Source organism: Ornithodoros turicata, chromosome 1, assembly GCF_037126465.1.
Source record: "Ornithodoros turicata isolate Travis chromosome 1, ASM3712646v1, whole genome shotgun sequence".
In the NCBI taxonomy this organism is placed as follows: domain Eukaryota; kingdom Metazoa; phylum Arthropoda; class Arachnida; order Ixodida; family Argasidae; genus Ornithodoros; species Ornithodoros turicata.
In genome coordinates, this window is record NC_088201.1 from 161,326,349 (window position 1) to 161,346,960 (window position 20,612).

Genomic DNA, 20,612 nt, shown 5'->3' on the forward strand with positions numbered 1-20,612 from the left:
TTTGCATAATGTGGACATTGGAGGTGTAATGATAGGACAAGAAACCATCAAGTTATGCACGTACGCCGACGATCTGACCTTCTTTTGTAGCAACCGCAAAGATAATGGAGATTGCCTAGAAGAAACGCCTAAATTCTGTGAGATCTCAGGTGCTTGTGTGAATCCGAAGAAATCGAGTGGAGCTTGGCTCGGTAACTGGGATACAATGCTTCAAAAGTTCCATGAAGTTCCCTGGGGACGTGAAGTAGGCACCTAACTGGGAGTTGCTTTCCTGGAAAAAAACGAAGCCACTGCGAAACTGAAATCAGCCGTAGACACACTACAGGCTAAGGCCCCGCAATACAAGTGTCGCAGGACAACCCTATAACAATGGCATACGTCGCAAACACTGTGTTTTATCCATCGATGTTGTATAAGGCCCAAGCTATGGGATGCAACATGGAAGTCATCAAGAAATACCACATGACGGTTGCGACCTTCGTATGGGAATCAAAGTTTGAAAGCATGAGACGTTCCAATATTTTCCTGCCAGTTAAGGCGGGTAGACTTGGTGTTATAAGCTTAGAGATAAAACTGCTAGTGCACCGATTTATGTATTTCCGGAATCACCTGGATCCCATTTTATGGAGCCCAGTACAGACCTTCGGACGACAACTCTTGGATGCCTGGGTGGTATCCAGCAACCCTGTGGTGTGCGACAGCGGAAACCTGGTGTTCTTCAAGGAAATCAAGAGTGCGTTCCTCTTCTTTGAAGCACGTTTTTCCATTCAATAAATATATATTCGCCCCTCCCCACGTTTTTCCTGGATTTACCTCACAAATGTATCCAAGAGGAAGCTCTACTGGGACACAGTCATGCAAACATTCCCGCCGCCAAGGTACCGCTCTCTTTATCCAGAACACATGAAGAGTGACGAAAAAAAAAAGTCCGTGGCTTAGGTGTTTAAAGCGCCTGTCTAGTAAACAGGAGATCGACGGTTCGACTGCTTCCGGTGCCTAACACTCCCATCATTGTCGTGTTTATGTTGCAGTTTTGGTAGACTCTCTTGTTCACGCCCTGCTAGAGATCGAGGGTTCGACTCCTTCCGGTGCCTAACATTCCCATCATTGTCGTGTTTACGTTGCAGTTTTGGTAGACTCTCTTGTTCACGCCCTGCTAGGGATCGTTAGCTCCGCGGTATCGCATTGTAGTTTGCCTTCCATGGCGCCGTGGCTTAGGTGGTTAAAGCGCCTATCTAGTAAACAGGAGATCGAGGGTTCGACTCCTTCCGGTGCGTAACACCCCCATCATTGTCGTGTCTATGTTGCAGTTTTGGTAGACTCTCTTGTTCACGCCCTGCTAGAGATCGAGGGTTCGACTCCTTCCGGTGCCTAACATTCCCATCAATGTCGTGTTTATGTTGCAGTTTTGGTAGACTCTCTTGTTCACGCCCTGCTAGGGATCGTTAGCTCTGCGGTATCACATTGTAGTTTGCCTTCCATGGCGCCGTGGGTTAGGTGGTTAAAGCGCCTGTCTAGTAAACAGGAGGTCGAGGGTTCGACTCCCTCCGGTGCCTAACTGTCCCACCATTGTCGTGTTTTTGTTGCAGTTTTGGTAGACTCTCTTGTTCACGCCCTGCTAGAGATCGAGGGTTCGACTCCTTCCGGTGCCTAACATTCCCATCACTGTCGTGTTTATGTTGCAGTTTTGGTAGACTCTCTTGTTCACGCCCTGCTAGGGATCGTTAGCTCCACGGTATCGCATTGTAGTTTGCCTTCCATGGCGCCGTGGCTTAGGTGGTTAAAGCGCCTATCTAGTAAACAGGAGATCGAGGGTTCGACTCCTTCCAGTTCGTAACACCCCCATCATTGTCGTGTTTATGTTGCAGTTTTGGTAGACTCTCTTGTTCACGCCCTGCTAGAGATCGAGGGTTCGACTCCTTCCGGTGCCTAACATTCCCATCATTGTCGTGTTTATGTTGCAGTTTTGGTAGACTCTCTTGTTCACGCCCTGCTAGGGATCGTTAGCTCCACGGTATCACATTGTAGTTTGCCTGCAATGGCGCCGTGGCTTAGGTGGTTAAAGCGCCTGTCTAGTAAACAGGAGATCGAGGGTTCGACTCCCTCCGGTCCCCAACTGTCCCATCGTTGTCGTGTTTATGTTGCAGTTTTGGTAGACTCTCTTGTTCACGCCCTGCTAGAGATCGAGGGTTCGACTCCTTCCGGTGCCTAACATTCCCATCATTGTCGTGTTTATGTTGCAGTTTTGGTAGACTCTCTTGTTCACGCCGTGCTAGGGATCGTTAGCTCCGCGGTATTGCATTGTAGTTTGCCTTCCATGGCGCCGTGGCTTAGGTGGTTAAAGCGCCTATCTAGTAAACAGGAGATCGAGGGTTCGACTCCTTCCGGTGCGTAACACCCCCATCATTGTCGTGTTTATGTTGCAGTTTTGGTAGACTCTCTCGTTCACGCCCTGCTAGAAATCGAGGGTTCGCCTCCTTCCGGTGCCTAACATTCCCATCATTGTCGTGTTTATGTTGCAGTTTTGGTAGACTCTCTTGGTCACGCCCTGCTAGGGATCGTTAGCTTCGCGGTATCACATTGTAGTTTGCCTTCCATGGCGCCGTGGCTTAGGTGGTTAAAGCGCCTGTCTAGTAAACAGGAGATCGAGGGTTCGACTCTCTCCGGTGCCTAACGGTCCCATCATTGTCGTGTTTATGTTGCAGTATTGGTAGACTCTCTTGTTCACGCCCTGCTAGGGATCGTTAGCTCCGCGGTATCGCATTGTATTTTGCCTTCCATGGCGCCTTGGCTAACGTAGTTAAAGCGCCTGTCTAGTAAAGAGGAGATCGGGGGTTCGACTCCCTCCCGTGCTTAACTGTCCCATCATTGTCGTGTTTATGTTGCAGTATTGGTAGACTCTCTTGTTCACGCCCTGCTAGGGATCGTTAGCTCCGCGACATCGCATTGTATTTCACCTTCCATGGCGCCGTGGTTTAGGCGGTTAAAGCGCCTGTCTAGTAAACAGAAGATCGAGGGTTCGACTCCCTCCGGTGCCTAACTGTCCCATCATTGTCGTGTGTATGTTGCAGTATTGGTAGACTCTCTTGTTCACGCCTTGCTAGGGATCGTTAGCTCCGCGACATCGCATTGTATTTCTCCTTCCATGGCGCCGTGGCTTAGGTGGTTAAAGCGCCTATCTAGTAAACAGGAGATCGAGGGTTCGACTCCCTCCGGTGCCTAACTGTCCCATCATTGTCGTGTTTATGTTGCAGTATTGGTAGACTCTCTTGTTCACGCCCTGCTAGGAATCGTTAGCTCCGCGACATCGCATTGTATTTCGCCTTCGATGGCGCCGTGGCTTAGGTGGTTAAAGCGCCTGTCTAGAAAACAGGAGATCGAGGGTTCGACTCCCTCCGGTGCCTAACTGTCCCATCATTGTCGTGTTTATGTTGCAGTATTGGTAGACTCTCTTGTTCACGCCCTGCTAGGGATCGTTAGCTCCGCGACATCGCATTGTATTTCGCCTTCCATGGCGCCGTGGCTTAGGTGGTTAAAGCGCCTGTTTAGTAAGCAGGAGATCGAGGGTTCGACTCCCTCCGGTGCCTAACTGTCCCATCATTGTCGTGTTTATGTTGCAGTTTTGGTAGACTCTCTTGTTCACGCCCTGCTAGAGATCGAGGGTTCGACTCCTTCCGGTGCCTAACGTTCACATCATTGTCGTGTTTATGTTGCAGTTTTGGTAGACTCTCTTCTTCACGCCCTGCTAGGGATCGTTAGCTCCGCGGTATCACATTGTAGTTTGCCTTCCATGGCGCCGTGGCTTAGGTGGTTAAAGCGCCTGTCTAGTAAACAGGAGATCGAGGGTTCGACTCCCTCCGGTGCCTAACTGTCCCATCATTGTCGTGTTTATGTTGCAGTATTGGTAGACTCTCTTGTTCACGCCCTGCTAGGGATCGTTAGCTCCGCGACATCGCATTGTATTTCGCCTTCCATGGCGTCGTGGCTTAGGTGGTTAAAGCGCCTGTCTAGTAAACAGGAGATCGAGGGTTCGACTCCCTCCGGTGCCTAACTGTCCCATCATTGTCGTGTTTATGTTGCAGTTTTGGTAGACTCTCTTGTTCACGCCCTGCTAGAGATCGAGGGTTCGACTCCTTCCGGTGCCTAACGTTCCCATCATTGTCGTGTTTATGTTGCAGTTTTGGTAGACTCTCTTGTTCACGCCCTGCTAGGGATCGTTAGCTGCGCGACATCGCATTGTATTTCGCCTTCCATGGCGCCGTGGCTTAGATGGTTAAAGCGCCTGTCTAGTAAACAGGAGACCGAGGGTTCGACTCCCTCCGGTGCCTAACTGTCCCATCATTGTCGTGTTTATGTTGCAGTATTGGTAGACTCTCTTGTTCACGCCCTGCTAGGGATCGTTAGCTCCGCGACATCGCATTGTATTTCGCCTTCCATGGCGCCGTGGCTTAGGTGGTTAAAGCGCCTGTCTAGTAAACAGGAGATCGAGAGTTCGACTCCCTCCGGTGCCTAACTGTCCCATCATTGTCGTGTTGATGTTGCAGTATTGGTAGACTCTCTTGTTCACGCCCTGCTAGGGATCGTTAGCTCCGCGGTATCGCATTGTATTTTGCCTTCCATGGCGCCTTGGCTAACGTAGTTAATGCGCCTGTCTAGTAAACAGGAGATCGGGGGTTCGACTCCCTCCCGTGCCTAACTGTCCCATCATTGTCGTGTTTATGTTGCAGTATTGGTAGACTCTCTTGTTCACTCCCTGCTAGGGATCGTTAGCTCCGCGGTATCACATTGTAGTTTGCCTTCCATGGCGCCGTGGCTTAGGTGGTTAAAGCGCCTGTCTAGTAAACAGGAGATAGAGGGTTCGACTCCCTCCGGTGCCTAACTGTCCCATCATTGTCGTGTTGATGTTACAGTTTTGGTAGACTCTCTTGTTCACACCCTGCGAGGGAGCGGTAACTCTGCGACATCGCATTGTATTTTGCCTTCCATGGCGCCCTGCCTTAGGTGGTTAAGGATTCTACTTCCGGCAGCGTTAGCGAACGGACGTGGGAATCATGAGATCCCCGGGAGCGGTCACAACGGCTAGGCCTAGACGGGCTACAAAGGATAATGCGACTGAAAACGCATACAAGGTTATTTTGCCGACAATACCTCCAGGTAGCGCGTCTTACAATACTCTTTTGCTCCATGCTGACCTCTTTGGGAGACCATACAACGCTGACAGCTTCGGTGATGCTCTGAAGGACATTGTTTGTAAAGAAGATGTGGCGGGGTTTGGGTCATATCAGTTCAGTCATGTCTGGGCCATAACATTTCACCGACGTCTTGATAAAGAAAAGTTGCAAGCACAAGGGGAGCTGGTTGTGAAAGGAAAAAGGTGTATTATGGTTGACCCAAATAAGCGGGAAGTCAACATAAAGATCAATTGGATTCCCATACACGTGCCAAACGAAGACGTTGTGCAAGCGTTGCGGCCTTTTGGAACTGTGAAGGAGGTGGAACGTGTCAAGTGTAAAAATACCTTCTTTGAAGGCGTAGAAAGTAGAACACGAATTGCTCAGATGGAACTGAAAGGAGGAATTACCGCGGATGACGTTCCCCATTTGATAAACATATCAGGATGCCAGGTGTTGCTGGCAATACCGGGTAGACCACCTTTACGCCTCAAGTGTAAAATGGTGGGGCACATTCGAAAACAATGTAGGACGCCCTGGTGTAAATCGTGCCGTCCGTTCGGACACACAAAAGAAGAATGTGTGAACAGCTATGCATCGAAGATCCGCAGGTCCACCAGGGAAGCAACTGACCACAACGCCCTAGATCTTGCAGACGATCCGGAGATGAAGATTGAAGCACATGAACGTGTTGATGAAAAAGAGAAAGAACCATATACTGCAGTTGTTATAAACAACGAGCATATATACGGAGAAAGTATTCTAGGCGAAAGTAACCAGGCAATAGGGAAGGATACCAATGATGAGCCAATAAAAAGGAGGATGCGAAAGGAGGATTCCAGAGCGTTGGACGACAGAGACAAACAAAGGAAGCAACAACGAGGTGATGTAGTACCGACGGAAAGAGACGAACTTGCAGATGGAAGGAACAATAGGAGGAAACTGGAAAGCAACACTGGGAAAGGCCTTGAAATTGGGCCTGTAGGACAGTCGGCGCTGGAGAACATGAACTTTGGGGACATTTGATGTGAACCATGTGTCGTGAGAGTGAATGCCCGTCTTCACTGTAGTAATGAGGTAAGCTGAACAGTTTCCTCTAGAGAAGGAGAATGGGTATGTGATCCTTTTAAACATGATGGAAGGGCACATAACTGTCGCGACAATCAACGTACGAGGTCTGTGTTCACGGAAAAAGCAGTATCATTTGAAAAGGTTTTTAGATTCGCAACCTGATATAGATGTGATAGCATTGCAGGAAACGAAAATTAGTAGTGACGAAGGGACTAAAGAACTGCTTGAAAACTTTTTCCTACCGCAATATGAGGCAGTTGTAAGTCATTCATTTCAACACTCTGGAGGTTGTTTGCTGCTTGTTAAAAGATCACTGAAATATGTGCCAGTTTACCATCATGTTGATAGTAGTGGTCGTATGGCTCTGTTGGACATTGCTTATGAAAATGAAATCTGGCGACTCATATGTATTTATGCACCGAACGATGCAAAGGAGAGACAGTCCTTTTTTAATTCTGTGGAAAAGTATGTTGACACAGACTACACTACAGTGCTGCTGGGTGATTTTAATTGTGTGCTGAATAATGTTGACAGAAGTAGTTGCTGATTACAGCAGGATGTAGGCATCGAAGCATTGAGGAATATCACCCGAGAGTGTAATATGGTGGATGTAGCCGAATGTGCGAACCTGAGTATCAAGTACACTCATTTCCAGAAGGGATGTGACGCGCGGCTCGACCGCATATACATTTCAGGAAATATAAGGGGCGAAATCAGCAAATACAACGTCATCCCAGTTCACTTCACCGACCATTGCATGGTTTTCGCTTCCATTGGGAAGATTCCGGCTAAAAGTAAAAAGTTTAGATGGGAACACTGGAAGCTCAACAACAAACTATTGGAAGATGAAAGTTTTAATGACCTTGTAAGGGAACATATTGAACAAATGAAAAAGTCGGATGAAGAATGGGGTATCAAGTGAGAACGTGTGAAGTTGAAAGTTCGCGAGGTGGCTATTGAAAAATGCAGTGTGAAGGCGTATAAAAGAAAATACGAAGAAAACAACTTGAGGAAAAGGCTATGCACGCTGATTACACTAGAGTGCAAGATGCCTGGGGAATTTTGTGATGACACGAAAACAAAAGCCAGGGCGCACTGATAAGGTCAAGGGCACAAAACTTCCTTGCGGATGAGCAGCCATGGAAAACATTCCATCAGGAGGAAAGGAAACATGTTGCTCAAAACAAGATTACGGAAATAAAAGTCTGTAATCGAAGCACTGATAAGAAGAAAGAGATTGGAACTACTATAACTCGTTACTTGGGACTGAGTCTTCGGATGGTGACAATATGATCTATGAGCAAATGAAGGATACGATGCCCCAACTGCACAATAAGGAGAAGGAAGAGCTAGAGTTACCGATCACTGCGGAAGAAGTGCGGAATGCCATCAGTTCTCTTCGAAATAATCGGTCACCAGGACCGGACGGATTAAGTGCGGAGTTTTATAAGAAACACGCCCATCTGCTAACCGCTGTCCTGTTGCGGGTCTTTAACGAAGCTGAAGAAAAGACGATGTTACCGAAATCGATAAAGTGCTCGAAAACTGCCCTGATTCCCAAGGAAATACCCGAAGGGTCCACACCAAGAGTGACAGATTATAGACCCATCACACTGAGCAACGTTGACTACAAAATATTCGCAAAGGTTATGGCGGGACGGCTGCAAAAGGTGATACCTCAGCTGGTGGGGGAGCATCAAACGTGTGCAGTGAAGGGACGTAGTATACAAACTAATATACATGTTCCACGAACAATACTGTACTTTAGCTAATTTGGAGGTGACCAAGTGGGCATGCTGCAGCTTGATTTGTCGAAAGCCTTCGATAGGGTCAAACATAACTTCCTGTTCTTCTTGCTTCAAGCTGTCAACATGGGACCTCGTTTCATTAACAGAGTGCGCATGTGCTACACAATGGCCCAAACCCAGCTTGTTATCAATAACGTGATCACCAAACTAATAATTTTCAAATCATCAGTCCGTCAAGGATGCCCAATGTCTCCCTTGCTCTTCAACCTATATCTGGAACCTCTATGTCGAAGTATTAATAATTATGCTAGTGTACATGGATACTCTCTTTACAACGCTGAGATAAAGACACTGGCATATGCAGACGACCTGGCCATCTTCGTCAGTGACAACAGAAGCATCACGAGAGTTGTGCAGATAGTTGAAAAATATTGTGATGTTTCGGGAGCTCAACTGAACAAAGAAAAATCGGTAGGTGTCTGGGCTGGTTCATGGGGATCCACACAAGGATTGTACAAGGCATCACATGGCAGACTGGGTTGCCAAAATATTTAGGAGTGCCAATGGAGCAAAGTGTGAACACCAACCCCGTGTGGAAGACTGTGAGGGACAAAGTGCGCAAACATACGTTCACGTGGAGGCAAAGTGAACTCTCCATTTTTCAGAGAGCAAATGTGTGCAATGTTCTCCTGCTCGCAAGGATTGTGTATTTCTTGCATGTATTGCCGTGTACGCGGAAGAGCATTCACGCGCTTCACAGGGTTTTTGCCACATTCATTTGGTGCTCTAAGTTTGAGCCAATGCGTTGGGAAAATATCTTCAAAAGTGTCAAAGATGGCGGCCTCGGACTGCATCATTTATTTGTTAAGCAAATCGTACTACGACTATTCTTTTTTCATAATGCGAGCCATCCTGTTTTAAGAACTATGATACAATGCATAGCTGGTGAATATCTACCAGGTGTAGCTGTGTCGGTGATAAAACTAAGGCCTAAACTTCGCGGCTTCTACAAGGATATTGTTGAATGTGGGAATTTTCTGCTCTGTAGATTTTCTGTTGAATATGTTTTTGAGGTCGGAAGGAAGAGACTCACAAATGACCTCATAGATTCGCTGTTCCCAACACCCATCTATCGTAGTGCTCCACAGATAACGCACTGCACTGATATATTATGTCACGTTAAGAAAATGCCAATCAGGTGGAAAATCAAGACCTTTTTCTTTCGACTCCATACGGGTACGCTTCCAGTTAAAACGTGGCTGGCCTCAAAAGGTATATTCGTGCCATGGACTGTTAATTGCCGTTTCTGTAAGGTACCGGAAACCATTGACCACGTCTTCCTGGATTGCACAGAAGCAATCTTTTTCTGGGATGATGTACACAGAAAGCTGAAGAAAAACCTGTACTTAAATCCTCACGCAATCCGGTTTTTACCCTTGGCTGGAAAAACAGGTGCACGTTACGATATGATCGTACTAATTGGACTTCATGCGTTGTGGAAGCTTAAAGGTACTGTAAAGCCATAGACAAGCATGATATGCCGGTGATGTGAGTAGAGACTTTGTTGCTCCTAAATACCATATGAGGAACCATACGACTGACAACGCGCTATAAATATTTTTACTTTGCCATGAAAGAAGCGGCGTAGTGGAGCGGTGCGACACCTGGTGTCAAACAACCCCCTGTACCGCGGGCAACGCTGAAAATTGGTATTACACACTATTACATCGGAACTTCGTTATTTTAGTAACCATATTATTAGTTTTCGTGTTTACCTATGCATTCTGAAACCCCTGTTAACAGTTCAACCTCTTAGCCCCTGTTTTTGCGAAGTAACCCAGCGCTGGCCGCTGTTCGATGGAGACACTCCCTACTTCTCTGCTGCGCCTGCGCGCTCCTTCTGTTCGGGGCCTCTTCCGAACGAATAAACTCTCTCTCTGATCCTCTGTGAACAAACAAGTCCCGACGCTGTCTGGCTTCTTCAACGTCTGACACATTTTTTTCAACGGCTCAGCATTTCATTTCAGTTCGCTTATCCGTTTTTCCTCAGATGTGGATCGTTGTGTGGATTGCAGGGGCGGATTTTATAGTGGATTGTGGTGGATTGTTATGTCGGGCCCAGTGTTATACGCGCGCAATGTGGTTGCCGCCGTATGTGTCAGGAGTACGGATTCATTTCGAATACCTAGTACAGTGTTGCCCGTAATCTTTAATTGTAATTTTCTAATTAATTGCATCGTCGGTTGGAATGAAACTTGCGCAGTTTTTGTCCTGGTGGCTTGGGCTAGCCACACTAAATGACATTTGATCGGTGCTGCTTTACAGTACCTTTAAAGTTCGGGACAGGAATGAGGAACCCCTACAGCCTCCGTTTGTGTATTTCAGACATGAACTGGTGGAAACTTTCAAAATAGCCCAATGCAGGGACGATGTGCCTGAATGGTTTCCGTATATCATTAGAAATGTGTGTGACGAACAATGTCTTCCGTGGATGTAGCATGACGAGTGCACAAGATATTTTAACATTAATATTGTGTTGTGACGTGTACAAGCGTACACGGTTTGCAGAATAAACATTTTTAAAAAGAAAAAAAATGCCTTAGGTGGTTAAAGCGCCTCTCGAGTAAACAGGAGATCGAGGGTTCGACTCCCTCCCGTGCCTAACTGTCCCATCATTGTCGTGTTCATGTTACAGTTTTGGTAGACTCTTGTTCATGCCCTGCTAGGGATCGTTAGCTCCGCGACATCGCATTGTATTTTGCCTTCAATGGCGCCGTGCCTTAGGTGGTTAAAGCGCCTGTCTAGTAAAGAGGGGATCGAGGGTTCGACTCCCTGCGGTGCCTAACTGTCCCATCACTGTCGTGTTTATGTTACAGTTTTGGTAGACTCTCTTGTTCACGCCCTGCTATCGAGCGTTAGCTGCGCGAGATCGCATTGTATTTTGCCTTCCACGGCGCCCTGCCTTAGGTGGTTAAAGCGCCTCTCTAGTAAACAGGAGATCGAGGGTTCGACTCCCTCCGGTGCCTAACTGTCCCATCATTGTCGTGCATATGTTACAGTTTTGGTAGACTCTCTTGTTCACGCCCTGCAAGGGATCGTTAGCTCCGCTACATCGCATTGTATTTCACCTTCCATGGCGCCGTGGCTTAGTTGGTTAATTGTTAGTCATGCAGTGGGGTGCTCGGCAGGAACATTATTGTGTCTAAGGAGAAGGGAGGATATGATACCAGTGCAGTATGCTACTGACAACCAAGGCAGGGCAGCTAAACTTGATGTGCTGATAGAAAACGACACGTGGCGGTTCATCAACGTTTACGCTCCCAATGAAGTACAAGAAAGGGCGCTATTTTTTTTTTAATCATTGACGAACTTTACAACAGAAATCCATAACACAGTGCTCTTTGGTGATTGCAATTGCACCTTGGAAGACAGTGATAGAAGCAGTACCTTTAAACACTTAACTGATAAGAGCACAGAAGCATTACGTACATTGATAACTACCAGTGGTATGGTCGATGCAGTGGAATATGGGAAAGGAAACAAGCGAATATTCACGCATTTTCAAAAGAATTGGCACGCCAGGCTAGATAGAATATATGTGACATCGTCTTGTGTGAAGAAAACTAAAAAATATAGGGTGCACGCTGCTCATTTCAGCGATCACTGCATGGTTCAGGTTACACTCGGAGAAGATGACAAATTGAAACATAGAACGGAAAGATGGATATTATGGAAGTTGAACGTGACACTCTTAGAAGATCAGAAATATGTGGAGAATATCAAGAAGGAAATGACCAGTCTCATAACAAACACCGGACGGGGGACATTATCGGGGGAAGAATTCGAACAAAGACTGCGATTTCTTGGAATAGAGAGAAGTAGCGTCCTTGCACACGAACACAGGTGGCGTGAAGTAGAACTTAAGAAACAACTGAACAGTATTATTCAACTGGAGTCAGAACGTCCAGGAACTTTTCAAAAAGGAATGAACGACGTTAAATACAAACTTGAATTTATCAGCCAATCCAGATATGAAGGAGCAAGAGTGAGAGCAGGAGCGAAACAATATCTTCCAGACGAGGTGCCAAGTAAAAGGTACTTCCGACAAGAGATAGCGCACGCTAAGACCAAGGTCATTTGTGAAATCGAACATCAAGGGAAAACACTAAGCGACGATGAAGATATTCGTAAATGTTTTGAAGAATACTACACCGATTTAATTGGTAAGGTGTGGAAACCACAACTGGCAGCAGCAAATGAAAAACAAAAGTGCAATTTAGCAAGACTGACTGTGGAAGACCAAGAATGGTTGGACCGACCGATTCAACTGGAAGAGATCAAAGAAGCGATAATAACCTTAGCGAGGAACAGGACGCCTGGGCCGTATGGCATCGGGGCGGAGTTCTATCAAATGTTTCAGGACGAGATATCACCCATATTGTTAGATGTTTATCAAGAAGCAGAAAGAGAAGGGCTACTCCCTGGATCTTTTCGCCAGTCTCACACCATCCTAATACCGATGAAGAAATCAAGTGAAAGTGTGCCTTGTGTGGCAGATTACAGACCAGACTATAAAATATACGCAAAGGTTCTCGCAGCTAGGCTTCAAAGAGTAATCCCAATATCGTCGGCGAACACCAGTCATGTGCCATTAAGGGTAGAAACATTCAAAATAATATCCATGTATTTCGAACCATACTAGACGTGTGTAGACAGGAGCGCGACCAGGCGGCTGTGATGGAGGCTGATATGTCGAAAGCGTTTGACAGAGTCAACCACGAATTTCTATTTTCCACGTTTCAGCAGATGAACTTTGGAACGAGTTTTACAAGACGTGTACAGTTTGCTAGAAGCAAGTGAAAACAAGACTCATCATCAATATAGGTGCACAAAGGAAATTCTTTTGAGCTCGTCGGTTCGGCAAGGGTGTCCGCTTTCCCCTCTACTTTTTGACATTTATATTGAGCCCCTGTGCCGAAATCTGTTGTGCAACACGGAGATCAGAGGATGCCATTTGGGAGAGAGTGTAGTGAAGGTGCTTGCGTATGCTGACGAGTTAATTTTCATAGTGGCAGACAAAAACAGCGTTAATGCTGTGATGAAGGAAATTGAGTCATACTGCAAAGAGTCCAGTGCGTGCCTTAACACAGAAAAGTCTATAGGAATATGATCTGGACAGTGGGGGTCGACACTGATAATGTTTGAGGGTTTCAAATGGCAATGCGAACCCAGTGTATATTTAGGGGTGCCGCTGGAGGAATCTCGAAATCCAAACAAGGTATGGACAGAATTCTGCAAGAAAGTGCGGGCTCATGCGACCATGTGCAAAGTACAGGAAATGTCCATTTTTCGAAGAGAGCTGTGTGTAACGTATTTTTAGTGGCAAAACTTGTCTACTGGTTGCAGGTGATGCAGTGCTCACGGGCGAAGTTGCAACAATTTCATAGGGATTTTGCGACTTTTATCTGGAAATCCAAATTTGAATCTATGCGAAGAAGCAACCTTTTCAGACCCGTGTGACGGAGCGTGGGATTGCAGCATCATTTTGTTAAGCAATTGATAATGAGACTGCTTTTCTTTCGTCGGAGCAGGCATTCTGTGTTGTGTAGCATGTTACAGAGTGTCGGGTATGTGCACCTCCCAGAGATTTTTGTAGCAACTGTTAAACGTACAGCTCGAAGCAGAGTTAACTGGAACGGCGCTTCGACCGGCGGAGCACGGGGAGAGCCACCCTGGCGGCGTTTAGTAGAAATAAAGGGCGAGGAGGTTTTGACATATCCCTTCCAGTCGGAGGGGTGTTCGCTGTAGCGTGCCGAAGAGTGCGCAATCAGGCTGGCGTTATCAACGCTGCGCTCGTTTGTTTTGGGTGACCATGTCTGAGGGATTCCAAAGATTCGATGATATCCCGATGGCGCGCGCCAGGTTAGCACGTGAGAACCCGTCGTTCCAAGCGCTCGTTGTGTGATCGAATAGAATGAACAAGCTTTATTTTTTTGGCAAATTTGTTTGGCTCAGAATAAAGGAGCAAAGGGGCTTGAAACAATTAAGAATGGTGATCGTGACGCTGTGGTCACGAGTTTTTAAATAATAATAATACGAATGATAATACAGAACTTCTACGGTGTCACATCACACATTTTATTTTCTCGAACTTTTCTCGGAAGTCCAACGAGTTTGATGCAGAAATATGTGTGTGCATCCTTCCACACGTTTCACGCAACACCCATACATCAGCAGCCGTTCTAAAACCTATAAAAACAGCCAGTGCGCATCTGAACCCTACATAGGACGGAACGGACACCCCATACAGCACATGCAGTTCGTGTCCGTTCCGTCATGTCAGTTTTCAATGTGCACCGACGATTTTTACCGCTTTCCAACAGGCACAACTGCTACCATTTTACATAGACAGTCCTGTCATTGTCAATGTTTGGTGGGAACGTAAATACAGTAAGGGCTAAGGTTGAAAGAATTTGCGGGCTGATGGCATAAACCGTTTTCTGCTACATATCGCGTTCATTTTTACCCGCATCATCATCGACCATAGTCTGCTCTGAGAAACGGATGGTCGGACGTCAGATATGTCCAGCAGCGTTAAAAGTCTGCTTTGCCTATCACATTTAGGCGGAACTGACTTTTGTAGATATGCTGCGTACCGTAGATAGGTTGCTCCGCAGAAGCAGTCAACTCCGTAATACAGACGTCCAGAAAGGAAGCCTGAAAGTAGGACGCACCTCGTGGCGCAACACCATAGCAGCAACGATTCGTGATCAAGACGAGCAAGTCGTTGCCACCGCACTGCTCCTGATACGTCCGTCATGCTTGCAGACGTCGTCGCCGCTGTCACCATCGTCATTTGCCGTCGTTCTAGTCGTGATGCCGATGTAAAACTGCAGTGTAGTGCCGAATTGTCTAGGGGACTGCGGAATGGTTTCGTGGTACTATATTGAAGTCGCCAAAATTGGTGTCCCGCCGCATGAGTCCTGATCGGCGAGGACGGATTGTCCTGGGTGAAATAAAAAAATGTGCCCAAGCATGGGACGACAACGTTTTTTGTTCTGTTGAGGAGAGCAGTAGCAGCACGGTTTTCCGAATTAGCAGGCTCAGTAGCCAATAGGCTCTCCATTTACTGCGATGACTTGTTCTATTCGGCGCGGTAATGAAGCATACAAATTATCCAGAAGCTGAGCGTTCTGCCGGAGTTGAGTCCACTGGTTCTCCACTGCCGTCCATAGCTCATCTGCGCTCCTGAATGTCCTGCGTCTGGCGCTCATTTTTTTCTTCAACAGTCCCCAGATGTTTTCGATGATATTTAGATCAGGGCTCCTTGCAGGCCACTGAAGCTGCGTAACCACAAGGTCGTCGAGACTCCTTTGCACGGTTCTTGCCATGTGTACCGTGCTCCTATCTTGTTGAATGATGAAGCAGCCATCCGGGAAGGGCCCGTCAAGTGCATAGGGCAGCAGAACGTGTTCTATGATGTCCCTGTAAGCGGCTGCGTTGAAGCGTCCCTGCACTCGAACAAGGGGCCCCAGCTCGTGGATAGAGATAGCACCCCACACACCGACGGAATGTCGCCCACTAGAGAATATTCTGTGGACATAGTCTGGCATGAACCTAGAACAGCCAGAAAGCATTATAAAATGTCACATAATTTTACGTGGAGTATCACATCATATTAAAAATGCTTGCGACATTGCTACCTGTGCCGAGGAGGCCTCCAGACGCGACGCCACTGGTTGAAAAGTGAGGAGAATGTAGATTCATCTGTGAAGATGTCATCTGTGATGACGTTGGCCCACTCTTGCACAGTCCAGCGTCGATGTTGCTGTGCAAAGAGAACTCTTGCGACTCTTTGCTCATCGCTGAGACCTGTCTTTTGAGCGGCCGCAGAGCTTTTTAGTCCTGATGTAGCCAGCCTCCTCCTGACGGTGAAGACTGACGCCTGCAGACCTAATTCTCTCTTGATGTCTGCGGCAGTCATGAAAGGATCGGCAGCGCTAATAGCAATAATTTGTTCGTCTTCTTCACGTGTGGTAGCTGCTGGTGGTGGCCCACAGGGAGCATCCTTGATTCGGCTTTCCTATCCAAACGCCTGTATAACGCGGTTGACTGTCGCCAATGCACAGCCCATCTGAGAGGCAATCTGGCGCTGGGAAAGTCCAGCTTCTGAAAGCCCAATTATTTTAACTCTATTTTCGTAGCTGACGCGCGGAGGCATCGTTTACAGTGCCAAAAAGGACCGAAGTAGAAAAAGCTTGACGTATGTCCTCGCTGATATGCAGGTCTGAGCGATTTATTACACTATCTCTCGACGCAAAGTCGTCTGCACCACTGTCTTATCAATACAGCACATCATTATCAGCGTGACAGGTGAGGTGTGGTATGTGCCTCTTGTCCTGTTTCAGACGGCTGTCAAGACAGACAAGGAAACACAACAGCTAACGGCCAATGACCAGTAGATTTATTCAGCACTGCTTTTCCCCAAATCCACATGTTGTCACTCTGAGCGTCAGTGCACCAGCAAGTCCGCTACGAAATCCCTGTCCCGAAGAGGGACCACGACCTCGGATGTCCTCATCATCAGCATTATGGACATCAGCGCGATGAGCGCTGATGAGGGTAAGGCCTTTCGCACCTGCCCTAACCTTCCAAAATTAAAATTAAGATGTGGGGCGAAAAAAAAATCACAATGCGATTTACGAAAGATGGGAGAGGCAAATTTGGGGAACATGCAGTCGAGGTAGGGACGAAAACTGAAGTGAGGACAAAGGTCATGGTGAATTTGTGTAGCTCTGATCATTCACTACACTAATAATAGCAAAACTTCACGCTGACTCCCCGCACTGTTTGCCAGTATGCACACAAATATTTGTTCGTACTAGTTGGCTGTCTGTGGAGGAGGTGGTGTCCCTCTACATGAGTCCTGACCGGAGATGATGGAATGTCCCTGCGGGCAGATGGTCGTGGCCTCACGCTAGGACGGTGCCGGTAGAACTAGCTGGCAGGCGCAGTGGCTGGCGCCAGCGGATGCACGTCTTCGTCATCGCCCACGGGCCGCCACATGTCCTTCCGAGAAACTCCCGAAAAACGTGAGATGTTACGCCATGAAAGCATTGTTTTATTATTTTAAAACCCATTACGATGGTTTCGCGGTTAACATCGTTAATTATTTCAAGAATTTTTGCATCCTCTATTCTGAGCACAGTATTTTTTTTTCGAAAGAGAGAAGTTGTTATTCATTTCATTCGATCACACAATGAGCGTTTCGGATCACGCGTGCCTATGCGCCAACCTGTTTGCACGCGCGTGCTATGACATTTATCTCAGACACAATCGCCCAAAACACAAACAGGCGCAGCGCTGATTGCCAGCCGTGGCTTAGAGCTTTAAAGAGCCTGTATAGTACACAGGAGATCAAGGGTTCGGCTCCCTCCTGTGACTAACTGCACAATCATTGCCACTGCTGAAAACAGTCCAATTCGAAATAGAACAGAAATCTCATTCGATTTAAGTAGATATCACATTCACAATTCTCACTGAAAGTAACCTAAATTTCTCATTCCCAATCGACAATTTTGGAAAAATAACATATTGAAAACAACAAGAATTTAGTGGGTTTCAATGAGAAATTATTGTAAATGTCAATGTGAACGAAGTGGAATCGCCCTCGGTCGCACCCTTTGCAGGCCAGCCTAGTTTCCCATTGGTCAAATGTACAGCAGCAGTGATTTTCCCATTAAGTCACATTGAAATTCTCATTGTCGATACACTTTTTGAATGTGCAGTGAGTATTCTGTTGCATCAGAAAGCATGTTTTCGCTGTAAAAAATGAATTACCGTTCCTGCGTGAACATTTATTCTAACACATATATAAAAATACAGAAGATGCGAAATTATTGCAAGTGGCAGATACAACGGTGAAAGTTATTTGTGATGTTTTTATAAGAGCGAATATTCACCAAGCGGTTAAAAATCGCTAGCAAGACATAGTAGACACCAAGAACAGAAACCTTAATAAGCACTTACATGTTGGGAAAGCATTCTGTCCATCATGAACACATACAACGCAAATCCACAATGAGTAAGTTCATAGAGACGTGTCCCCACGTCCAAACAGTGCCGACAAAAAAAAAAGAAAAAGATAGCATGACGCTCCTTTGTTTTTCGTAGGAGATTTCTAGTGCCCGTCCAGCTTGCCTTTCTTGCGTGAAAATTAAGGTCATCCGGCTTCGTTGAGATTCCGTTTTGATGACCTGCTGACAAATGCCGACGCCCCTATCCCAGTAAACCACTAATATCCCTAAGATATCCTACAATGTCGTGAACGTCCTGAATATCTGGACATCCATGTGATATCGTGGGACATCCCAGGACAACAATCGCGTTTCGGTTTACCTAGTAAATAACAGATGTCCCAGGTACGTCTGTAGGATATCACGCTTTGGATGTTTCAAAGTAAGCAGCCGGCAGATCGCAGGGGTATCCGTGCAAGATCCAGTATATACCAAAGTTTGGGCACTGACTGAACGTCGGTGGGACCGTCGCAAGCAAAAACTTCTGTGAACCTTAACCAAGTAAAATCGTTATATATCTATCGTTCGCGTTCTGCTGGCCGTGCAACGTATTTATCTTGCGTAACTCCCGACAAACAACAGAGGAATCCGATCGCTTTTGCACCTCCACTCAGCAGGTAATCATATTATAGACAATAGCCTGAATTGAAAACACAATATAAGATAGCAAGGAATGCCAGAAAGGTTATTGGTTATGTCTTGAATCTGTAGGTACACGAGTTAATTGCAAAGACGCACCCCCTCACCGTTACAAATTACTTACGCCCCAATGTCTTATAATAAACGCGCACAAAATTTGTATTTCAGTATATGCTCCGGCCATTTCGGCAACAGATGCTATTGTGAATGTTCTGGTTTCTCTCCAAATCTACGTGCGCGGTGAAGGGGCCAAAAAGAGAGACTGCTCTTATTTTAGGGTGAGAACACCTTTAAACATCCTTCGCATATGTTTGGTAGGTATATCACCATGTCGTCATCACTTCTGATGTATCGAAGTACTGATGTACTCTGAGTAGGCCGCATACGTATGGCGCGGAAACTAGAATAAAATTTATTGCATTTGAAAAGCAATTATAAGTAATATCCCATATTGGTCCAAAAGTCTTACGGCGACGTGGTGGGGATGTTCCTGGGGTCTACAAAAGGTGCCGAAATCCTGCTCTCCTGGATCTCCCCTGCATATCCTGAGGATCTGCAGGGTACAGCCAGGGGTATCTTTATATCCAAAATGGGATATCTTGCAGATGTCACTGGGACGTATATGGTTTACTGGGATGCCAGCCGCGTCGTACGAGGGAAACCTTCAAGTAATAACATTTCGAAAGATAATGCAAAAGGTGCTGGAACAGCAGCATGTCAACGTAAGTGAGCATCAAAATATATTACATTCCGTTGCATACAGCTGGTGCGGAGAGTAGAGGAATTTTTTTGTTTGTGTAGGTGGAGCAAGTACTTTGTGCGAGTCATCAAGTCTTGGAAGTAACTTGTGAGGGGATTGACTGTAAGTGGGGTGGGGAGGAGTGTGACTGTAATATAACTTATGAAAGAATGCCAGGCCTGATACCTTTCATCTGGTAATCAAAGGAGTAAGAAAGAGTTTGGCTTTAATGGCTGAGACGCTGGAAAAAGGATGATAATCACGAGCAACAAACCGTGCGGTTCTGTACAAATTCTACTTTGTCGATTAAGAGATGTTGGGATGGGTTCCAGATTGCAGAGGCATATTCCAGTTCTTTTGAACATGGTAGTTGATGTTCTGAGACTGGAACACATACAAAGCATCAAGTGCCTAAGAAATGAATGATGAAAGAAGGCAGTCACTGGAAAGGTTAGCCAGTAGTAGGACTTGAACCCACATCTTCTGTATTACCGCTCCAGGGCCCTTACCAATTGAGCTAAGCTAACACGCCTCTCCAGTGACTTCCAAGGGTGCGGATGTACCCCAGGAATAGGTTTATGGGCAGGAGAACATTAGTCACTGTTATTATACAGGCATAGCTCTCTGTCCAGTATGATCACCGCAGAGCACATTTACAGGAACTCACAGGCACAAAACTTACATAATAAATAAGTAATAACCTCAAACAGCTATTATATATAATAACTGGGACATGGAACTCCAATAGCAGATGGTCTGGCAGTACAACACAGGTAATCTTGCCATCACTGTATTTTTCCCAAAATGCTGAAAATAAATCGATAGAATTACTGCAGTGAACTGCTCAATTTTTCACCTCAGATATATTTTTAGCACTCTGTCTTTCATGTTTCAAAATATACATGCATCGAACCTGCAAAAGCTTGTGTGTGTAAGTAGAGTCACACATCTCATGTGCAACAGGCAGGTATAAGTTGTATTGAGATATGTCAATTCCTTACGCGTGCTCACCACCTGTAGATTCCTTTAAAGGGAACAAAAAACTCTTTGTTAGTAACAACTTGACTCTATATGCCACATTTATAAAAGAAATTGGTCTCATTCCTGACGGACAGCTGTCATGACCATTGCCAGATGTCTTCCTCTCCTGTTATTTCCACTTCCATGA

General features: G+C 46.2%; 12 non-coding genes across 12 annotated transcripts; all 12 read left to right on the forward strand.

Moving 5' to 3' along the window:
* The first annotated feature begins 1,482 nt into the window (after nucleotides 1–1,482).
* On the forward strand, nucleotides 1,483–1,556 carry Trnat-agu (transfer RNA threonine (anticodon AGU)). The gene has a single exon. It is a non-coding gene; the product is annotated as a tRNA-Thr (tRNA).
* A 484-nt stretch (nucleotides 1,557–2,040) lies between these two features.
* Nucleotides 2,041–2,114, forward strand: Trnat-agu (transfer RNA threonine (anticodon AGU)). Its single transcript has one exon. It is a non-coding gene; the product is annotated as a tRNA-Thr (tRNA).
* Nucleotides 2,115–2,598: 484 nt separating this feature from the next.
* On the forward strand, nucleotides 2,599–2,672 carry Trnat-agu (transfer RNA threonine (anticodon AGU)). The gene has a single exon. It is a non-coding gene; the product is annotated as a tRNA-Thr (tRNA).
* A 292-nt stretch (nucleotides 2,673–2,964) lies between these two features.
* Trnat-agu (transfer RNA threonine (anticodon AGU)) lies at nucleotides 2,965–3,038 on the forward strand. Its single transcript has one exon. It is a non-coding gene; the product is annotated as a tRNA-Thr (tRNA).
* Nucleotides 3,039–3,147: 109 nt separating this feature from the next.
* On the forward strand, nucleotides 3,148–3,221 carry Trnat-agu (transfer RNA threonine (anticodon AGU)). Its single transcript has one exon. It is a non-coding gene; the product is annotated as a tRNA-Thr (tRNA).
* Nucleotides 3,222–3,330: 109 nt separating this feature from the next.
* Nucleotides 3,331–3,404, forward strand: Trnas-aga (transfer RNA serine (anticodon AGA)). Its single transcript has one exon. It is a non-coding gene; the product is annotated as a tRNA-Ser (tRNA).
* A 109-nt stretch (nucleotides 3,405–3,513) lies between these two features.
* Trnat-agu (transfer RNA threonine (anticodon AGU)) lies at nucleotides 3,514–3,587 on the forward strand. The gene has a single exon. It is a non-coding gene; the product is annotated as a tRNA-Thr (tRNA).
* Nucleotides 3,588–3,792: 205 nt separating this feature from the next.
* Trnat-agu (transfer RNA threonine (anticodon AGU)) lies at nucleotides 3,793–3,866 on the forward strand. The gene has a single exon. It is a non-coding gene; the product is annotated as a tRNA-Thr (tRNA).
* Nucleotides 3,867–3,975: 109 nt separating this feature from the next.
* Trnat-agu (transfer RNA threonine (anticodon AGU)) lies at nucleotides 3,976–4,049 on the forward strand. Its single transcript has one exon. It is a non-coding gene; the product is annotated as a tRNA-Thr (tRNA).
* A 205-nt stretch (nucleotides 4,050–4,254) lies between these two features.
* Nucleotides 4,255–4,328, forward strand: Trnat-agu (transfer RNA threonine (anticodon AGU)). The gene has a single exon. It is a non-coding gene; the product is annotated as a tRNA-Thr (tRNA).
* Nucleotides 4,329–4,437: 109 nt separating this feature from the next.
* On the forward strand, nucleotides 4,438–4,511 carry Trnat-agu (transfer RNA threonine (anticodon AGU)). Its single transcript has one exon. It is a non-coding gene; the product is annotated as a tRNA-Thr (tRNA).
* Nucleotides 4,512–4,803: 292 nt separating this feature from the next.
* Nucleotides 4,804–4,877, forward strand: Trnat-agu (transfer RNA threonine (anticodon AGU)). Its single transcript has one exon. It is a non-coding gene; the product is annotated as a tRNA-Thr (tRNA).
* The last annotated feature ends 15,735 nt before the right edge of the window (nucleotides 4,878–20,612 follow it).